The sequence below is a fragment of the Channa argus genome, chromosome 5 (assembly GCF_033026475.1).
Source record: "Channa argus isolate prfri chromosome 5, Channa argus male v1.0, whole genome shotgun sequence".
In the NCBI taxonomy this organism is placed as follows: domain Eukaryota; kingdom Metazoa; phylum Chordata; class Actinopteri; order Anabantiformes; family Channidae; genus Channa; species Channa argus.
Genome location: NC_090201.1, coordinates 7,055,218 through 7,063,933, shown reverse-complemented (window position 1 = coordinate 7,063,933; position 8,716 = coordinate 7,055,218). Strand labels below are relative to the sequence as shown.

The 8,716-nt window shown below is 40.2% G+C and overlaps 1 protein-coding gene across 2 annotated transcripts in view; it reads left to right on the top strand.

Moving 5' to 3' along the window:
* The first annotated feature begins 2,069 nt into the window (after positions 1-2,069).
* ndrg3a (ndrg family member 3a) overlaps positions 2,070-8,716 on the top strand; it is a 29,918-nt gene continuing 23,271 nt past the window's right edge. For both annotated transcript variants that reach the window (XM_067504960.1, XM_067504959.1), the window contains exon 1: positions 2,070-2,232. The gene's annotated coding sequence lies outside the window, so the exon portion shown is untranslated. The remainder of the gene's footprint in view (positions 2,233-8,716) is intronic.

Sequence of the window (8,716 nt, the reverse complement as noted above, 5' to 3'; positions counted from 1 at the left end):
GATCAACCTAGACTTTGTCCAGTTTGAGTTTAGTGTTTCCGTGGTGCATGAAAAAAGCCATCCTCCTTAGTAAATAAAGGGCAGATCTTTGTTTTTGATCAAGGGAAGCAAGAAATATTACCATGTTGCAATAATACATATACTACACCCCCACCCCCAATGCACTGAGCACCTTTCCTCCTATTACCCCACATTTGTTAGTCAACTCTGTATGACATTTTCATTGTTTCTTTTTCTTCTCCTATAGTTGTCTTCTGTTTCCCTTTCTGTGTGTCCCTGGAGCTGTGTGCTTTTCAGTGTGCAGCTACTGGTCCTACCAACCTGCCCAATGTCTTGTTGCTGTTTGTTGCTCTTTTTCTTTTTCTCTCCACTTTCCACTAACCTCAAACGGTCAAGGCAGATGGCCGCCCACTTTGAGCCTGGTTCTGCTGGAGGTTTCTTCCGTTAAAGGGAGTTTTTCCTTTCCACTGTTGCCTAGGACTTGCTCAAGGGGGGATTGTTGTGTTTTCTCTACATATTTGCATAGTCTTGACTTTATTATGTAAAGTGCCTTGAGATGGCTTTGTTGTGAATTGGTGTTATATAAATTCCTTTTTAATTGAATATATCTTTTTTAAAAGCACCCGTGAAAGCTTGGATTTGAGAAGAGCCATTAGGTTCACACCATAAAATTTTATTCAAGTTGGTTGCTGACCTAAATTTCCCTTAATGGATGATAATTACGAAGTGGTAATTGTAGCTATATTACATTCTTTTAAAGTACAGTATATTTATTCAGCTGTTACCATGTGATCAGATGATGAAATCAAGCATCAGTTTATTTTTATAGCTGTAATTGCCAATAATTGTTGACCTGAAGTCGGAGGGGCTTTCAAGTTCAAATCAAATGTTGGTTTTTGTGAATATATTTTACATTTTAAAATCATGTTCAACAGTATAGTGACTATGTCTCAACGTGTGAGTTCTATGTTAGACTACCATATGGGAAGCCTGCATTTAAAAGTTTTATTCCAAAATGTTCCACTGAAGTTATTCTTGGTTATAAATATCCCCATTATCACCAATGCCACTGTGATACAAACAATATCAACATAAGAAATGACTGTTCTTATGTGTCTGATGCTTCTCAGTGACCAACACTGGAGACAGGAAGTGATTTGTTTGTTTCCCTCATACCCTGTTTTCGCTAAGCTCACTTGCTGTAATATCCCCTTTGTCTCTGACATGCTGGCTGTTTGAAGAAGACTAGCTTTATTTATCCAGATGGCAGCCAGTGAAGTCAAAGGTTGCATCATTCAGAGTTTGATGTAACATGTTTTCTTCCGATTCGTGCTCTTACACAATCAGATTTAAATTAGGAGACAGCAGCTCCCTGGAGTCTCAAGGCTAACTGTGATTGAGAGTTTACAGAATCAGAGGAAATCAGCGTTAAATGCTTTTCTATCTACGTGCCAATGAGTAAGTCATTGAACTTGAAACTGAACTGGAGCTTTTTTGACTACCCATTGCAATGGATTGTTTTAAAAAGTAAAAAAAGAAAAAAAAACATTCATAGATGTAATATATATTATTGCATAGCCGATTTGTGCAGTTATATAATCAGGTTGAAAATAGAAACTTGATGGGAATTCTAATCGCGTAATCTCCAGAATTTGAGCTAGCATCATGTGGTGTCAGAGAGGCTAAAATGTCATGTTCATCTCGTTATCTTGAAAACGAAAAACAGAAATTCAATTTAAAATAACTTAAAAAAAAGCAATTATCTCACATCCCTCCTATCAAATGTGGGCATTTACTCTCGGACATGCGCTGTCCGCCCTCAAGACTGACACTATCTACATATCGTTGGAAACTAAAAACCACCATAATCACGTAGTAGTGGCGGTGAGTCCTCTAACGATACTTTGTTGATACAATGTACAGTTAGCCCAGTTTAGCATTGGCATTTTCCCTGCCCGTGCGCTGGGAGCAGAGTGTGGTCTTCATCATTTCGGAGAAGAGTGAGACCTCCTGTCCGCGCTGCGCGGCCCCTTCTCTCCATTGGCTCATCCGCGGTGTCTGCGACGCAGCGCGTAGTTCCGCCCCGAGTCACAGCGAGCGACTGGTTGAAGCGGAGAAAGCAGCAGGCGTCAGAGCAGGGTATCGTGTACTTTAACATTAATTTCACCTGTTCAACAGTACACCCAGCGAGAAACCGCCAGGAGCCCACTGGACATTCATTGTACCGACGAGGTAAGTGTTCCATATGGGTTTTCGCGGTATCATTTTCCCACTTGTCACTTACAGATGTTGCCGATGCCACAGGAGGATTATCTCCGCTCGCTGGATTCCCCAGCGTGTCCGTGTCGTTCTGCTAGATCAACGGAGCCAGGCGTATAAGTATAAACGTGCTACCGGTAATTGAATAGGCGTAAAAACAGCGGGAGCTGATCCGGTAGCTCGCTGAGCGCCAGTGAATCGTTTCAGTTGAAATAAAAACGGAGTTGACTGCTGCTGCTCCTCTCAACGGTGATGCGACATAGGCTCTGTTTTCACAAAGTGTCTTCTTTTCGTCAGTGCAGTAACGTTGGCAATTGGTATAACTTTGCCTCCTGTGACATTACACTGAATCATAAGTTGTGACTTAAGCCGTCCACCTGTTTTAAAACGACGCTTGTTGTTGGGAAATTGCCGAGCTAAACAACTAAAGAAATGTTAGCCGACTAGCTTAGCTTAATGATTTCAATACATTGATGACAGAGTTACGCATTTAAACGCAAAACCCCTGTAGGAGTACGTATAATACGTGTTGCTATAAACTAATGGTGGATAACTGTAATACTTTAGGTTAATTATAGGACTCTTAATGTCATTTACTGTTAAAATCGAAATGTCATATAATTTGAGGTCATTTTCTAGGGGTTTATGACATTATGCCTTTAGCTCAAAAGGCCGTAACATGTGTTTCAAATGTGTTTCTGTAGCTATTGCTGTTTATTCTGCGAAATAGTTTCTTCATCATTATTAATCAGACCACTCACAGATACGTAGTTTCACTTGTAACACCAATGTCACAGGGGGCCATGCAAGGTCACACAGGTGAGAAGATTGGCCATCAGGTGTTTCGCCATAACAAAAATAACCACTGTCATCTTGGGATATATTTAAGAGGTACATGGTGGTCAATTGTTTCACAGTTAAACTATCAGGAATAATGTAATATTAAAGTTTTTATTTATATACCATGAAGCATCAGAAGGTTGTTACGACCATTGTATTAGGTATCACAAGCAAAACATCTTATTAATACGTTATTTATTATGCTGGATATAGTTCACATTTTAGTGTGTCATTGTTTCATGGCAGTAGTGATAAATGCAGGTGCACGTTCTCCCACAATGTCTTCCACAGTAACACATGATAAATAAAGCCTGAATGGAGCACACACAACAAGCAACAGCAGCCATATGTTGTCACTATCAACATTGCTGCCCAAGACTGTTGATCAGACTCGGAAACTAAAAGCTAAATGGACAGCTGCTGCCTTTAAGCTGACCTGTAAGCTAATCGTTTGTTTTCAAAGCAAGTAAAAAAGCTGAGGGTAGTTAGACCTTTATTGCCACACTGTAAGAAGCATTCTGCTCCTGGTTGATCATTACAGCAAAAAAAAAAAAAACAACTACTGCTTAACTAATGGGAGCATATAAAGTTCTTTATTAAACCATAGATTTTACTGAAGACATTAAAGTCTTCAGGAAACATCTTCATATGGCCTCTGTTAGCCCAAACTAAAATATTGTTAGTAAGTTAAAATGTTTGAGGTGCTCTTTATTATAAAACATCTTTTAATAGCTGTGTGATTTTTCTCATTTTAAACTGTTGAAGAATTCCTGCTTTCACAATTTCCCAGAGATATTAAAAACAAACTTACCAGAGCGTTCAGAGGTAAAACAAAGGCAGTTCTGTACATTATGTTGCTGTAATACTATAAGATGGATGATATAATGTTTTCTTAAAGAAACAACACTATTCAATTACTTTACAGCCTGGATTACGATTTACACAGAATGTATTACAGGGATTACATTGTACATAAAAGTGAGAAATGCTCTTGGGTAGGAAAAAAGGATTTCTTGCACGGATGAATGTCAGGGAATAACACTCACAGGAGAGACTGAGACCGTAATTAAGCCACTGTGCTGACAGTCAGTCTGCCTTGTGTTCACTCACACCTCAGCATTACTGTGTCTATGGGTTTGCCAGCCCTGTAGGGCAAAACAAAACCTGTGCCAGACATGGACATTTACTGTGACTTCTTCTCATAATTGAAAATCCCTTCCGTCCTTGTCTCATTTACAGCAGATAAAGCTAACAGGTTCAGTGTGGGTTTGAAAAATTTGTAGCCGTGAGAAAAATGCTGAAAAGGAATTGTGTGTCTGTTTTTTCAGCCTGACCCTTTCTTCAGGAGTTTTACCGCTGCTGCTGCTGTTTTTGTAACTGAACAGCATCTGTACTTTAAGCTGTACCAGTTCTAGAGTTACAGCACACGCTTTGGACAGCAGCTTCAAGCTTTTTACAGCAAAAACAGCTGATGCATACACACCACTGTTCCAGGTTAAAATCTTACATTTTCCTTGACCCCAGCTGAATAGCACATTCAAACAGCTACCTCATCTACCCCTGCTTCAACAGTTTTTAGTGACATGGAGCGTAAATATATTTTTAGCTAACTAATGAATGACAAAACAACAGTGACACATGCCACCAGGCTTGTGTGAGCGAGAGCCATTGTTCACAGCTTTTTCAGACACTCTTATACGCTAAAATGTCTCTTTTCTCTCTGCATTTTTTTATCAGCATCAGCAATAATATCAGTAGATCGTGATAAGAAAAGGCAGAGCACAGGTGGTTAGCTTGTTGAGCCAAAGTGTTGGATATTAGCCAAGAACCTCTAGATGCCCCGAACTGTCCTTCACTGCTAGGATCATATATTTTTATGACATGTCCTTATATACCATCACATTTATATTCAGTAACTGCACACTTCATACCCCTCAGCTTTCCTTTTCTTCTAGTTTCTCCAGTATTCGACAGTGGATTTCTTGTGTAGCCCTTGATTATTCTTTTAAGTAAAAAGAAACTAACTGAAGAATTTTACTGTGTTCCCACCCTGATTGTGTGCCTAAGAGATAGGAAGCAAAGAGAGAAGATGTTTCAGCTCTTCACTTAAACCAATCTGTGTTTGTCATTATATACAAATTACTTGGCACACACGCAGCATACTGGGCTACACTTACACATGTAGGCAGCATGCTGCATTATTTACAGTGTTTCAAGAGGACATAAATCATTTCATCCTCTGCTTGATTTGATAACCCAAGGAACACTAACAAAAAGTTAAATGGTTTAGTGGTCGTTACTGTGATGGAGTGGGAGATACAGTGCGCTGGTGGTTTGAAGATCGTTACCCTCAGGTGATGTTCCAGCTAGAAGCTGTTAAATTCAGACTGAGTTGATAAGCAAATAGCCAATCATCAATTGCTGGAATTTCACTTGGAGAGATTAGTTTCCTGTTCAATGTGTGTGTTTGTCTGTAGCCCAATGCAAGTAGTGTATCGTTGATGTATATGAGAAAGGAATAATTGGCTGATGCCTTGTTGCTGGATTGAAAGTTGATGACAGCCACTTGTTTGAGGATCCAAAACACTGTTAGGAAGCTACCCTGGTAAATCTGTCCATCTTGACTTAGGATTTGTGAAAATTACTTCATGTAAATAACAGTGAAAGGGGTAACTTGATTTCAGTGGCGCCACAGACTGAGCTGACGATGGCTTTGGGGGGTGGTGGTGGTGGTGGGGGGGTGAGGGTAGGGTGGTTGCCAAGGACACTGCCGGCCTCCACAGCGAGCATTTGCAAGGGAAGGCATCAGAGGAGTTATGTCTGTATTTCTCTGAGGGGTTGAGTTGTCAGTAATCACTTATTGTGACAGACAGACTGGCCACATGGATAACTCTATCAGCAGAGGCCGTGTTCCTGTTAGGCAACAGGTCTCTTTCCACTGGTTCTTATACTGATGGGTCATGTTCTGATTCAAAGCCTTGCCATATTCACAGACATAGATCTGTAATATCGCTTAGCATAAATGCGCTCATGTCTCTGTGCCCTGTTAATATTTCATGGAAGTGGTTTCTAATGTTTCTACCCAGCTTGTTTATCTGATTCTGCGGGTGAAAGTTACTGAACAGGCTACACAGATGGTCTCGCTGCTGTCTGCACAGCTGCCCTTCGGCCAGTTTGACCACAGTCTACAGATCCTGCTGAGCAGGACTCAGCTGTTCTGGATACTCTGCCTGCTCACATCCATCAGGCGGCATCCAGGACACACACACACACACACACACACACACACACACACACACACACACACACACACACACACACACACACTGACAGCATTTCTCCGCACTTTGTCTTTCTCTGTGCTCCCTGCACAAGTGAGCATGGCAGAGGTAATCCTCACAGACTGACCACCAGCTAGCCTAGCATAGCAGAGATAGAGCAGGGACTCTATTAGCAGGACTGAGTGCAGGGTAGACAGGCCAGTCCATTCAGTTTTATTTATAACCAGATCCAGGAGCAGTTGAACCAGGAGAAACTTATACACCCAGGGTCAACGTTCTCTGTTCTTCTCTTGTCACCCCTCTTATTAGTAATATGTTTTCTCATTCACCCTCCCATCATGGTTCCTTTGCCTGAAACATGTCTTTCATAGTGTTTATTGATGATAGATGATACTTGTTGTGTAGGTATATCTATTGAAAGTGATACCATTCTCTTATTGGTCAATCTGTCATTGTTGGAAAGAACCAGTTGTGGCAGTGGATTCAAGTCAAAGAAAAGATGAAAAACATGATTTGTGTGTGTATAAAATAAAGTAAATCGATGAAAAATCGATATTTTGCAGAAGTTTGCATCCCCCCTATGTAATATTCTCTAACACTTTGTATCTCCTCCATGTGCCTTTATAAACTCCTCCAATTTGTTCCAAGCCTACCCGTGACTTGGTTGTCTGCCATCTACTGCTTTTTTCCAAATCCATCCACAAGTTTTCAGTTCTAACTGATGGGTCCACTGCCTCTTCATTTTTAGGCTTTTGACTGATGCTTTAAAATGTTCTTTTATTAGGTTGCATTCATTCTTCCTTCCACTTTATACAGAGCTCCAGTGCCTAATGCAGACATGCATCCACAAAGCATCAGCAACTCTTTGCCTATAGGAAATGTGTTCCCTTCCTCATAGGCAGATTTGTGTGATTTATCCAAATAATAGATGTTTGGTCTCCTCTTTTTGTAAAGATCAGACACCTTATTTTATATATTAGGTTTGTTACCTAGAGGGGTTATAAAGGGGGATGGAAGCTGACATGGTATTTATTATTTTACTATTATATTAATTATTAAAGTACACTTGTTTTGTTACTTCTGATGTTGAAGGATCATTCGTAATATCTTAATGTGCAAATATAGTGATGCATATTTGCATATACATTCCTTGATTAATCTTTTTGCCTTTTCGTAAACATAGGGGGATGTTGTCCAGTACTACAAAAGTGATCCAAAAAAAAAGGAAACATAGGAAAACTGACTCAAATCCCAGCTGCCCACACGCGCACACATCCAAGGCCTTGCATATCATAACTGGTACATAGGGTATACCTTCAAGCCTAATGGAGAAAACAAGGTTCCAGTTTGTTGGTTTGAAACATCACTAGTAGAAAATATTGCCATTGGGCCCTAGCTTTGTATAAATTGTGTAAATTTACAAAACTGCTGGAAGTTATGGCATTGCATTCAGAAACCAAGTCAGCTGTCCTTTCTGGCTAGATGATCTGCTAGATCTTTATGTATCAGATGAAGCATACTGATCATGCCAATAGATATGTGGTTATAAATCAATGAACCAAATGCTGGTCTTTAATCGCATAAGACCATTAGCAGATAAAGTGCCCCTATAAGCCATAATGTAATTTTTTAAAAGCCCCTGGAGAGTAATGAGAGGGTTCTTTCCTGCTGGATTACAGATGTGAGAGTGTATGTAGTACAGTATGTGTTATTCTGGGTGTCTGTCTATGTATAGAGGTTATGAACCTGTTTAAATGAGTGTGTGTGTGTGTGTGTGCAAAAGAGGCAAAACCCAGTGATGCATGAATCAGTGTTATGTGGTTCAGGTCACAGTATGGGTGTTTGAGGGGGGATCTCAGTTTTTGGCAGGCAGATCATTTCAGTGGCACATTTATGTGCCAGTGACTATTTTTGCTGATGAAGGTCAATCAAGGTCTTCCTCATATTTACACACACATAAATATTCAAGTTTAGGATTTACTCTCTGAGAAGGTGCAGTTGGTTCATTTGACAGATGTGATGAGACAAAGACTGGCGCACAGAGAGTTAAATGATGTTCCACACACAAATACTATTAGGTGTTTGTTATACAGTACATTCACAGCAGGAATGCAACACTGTTCTTGTGTGTGTGTGTGTGTGTGTGTGTGTGTATCCCATGTCTTGTACAAGTACATCCTCTGCTACATTTTATCTCTTGTGTTATGAGTTATGGCTGGCCTTAAGGCTCAGGATAATAAATCTGTGACTGAGTGAGTCTAGCTTCAGATTCGCTTTTCCACATAGAAGATGAGTCAATTATAGTAATGCAGTATTTAGCATTTCTTAGGCCTCTG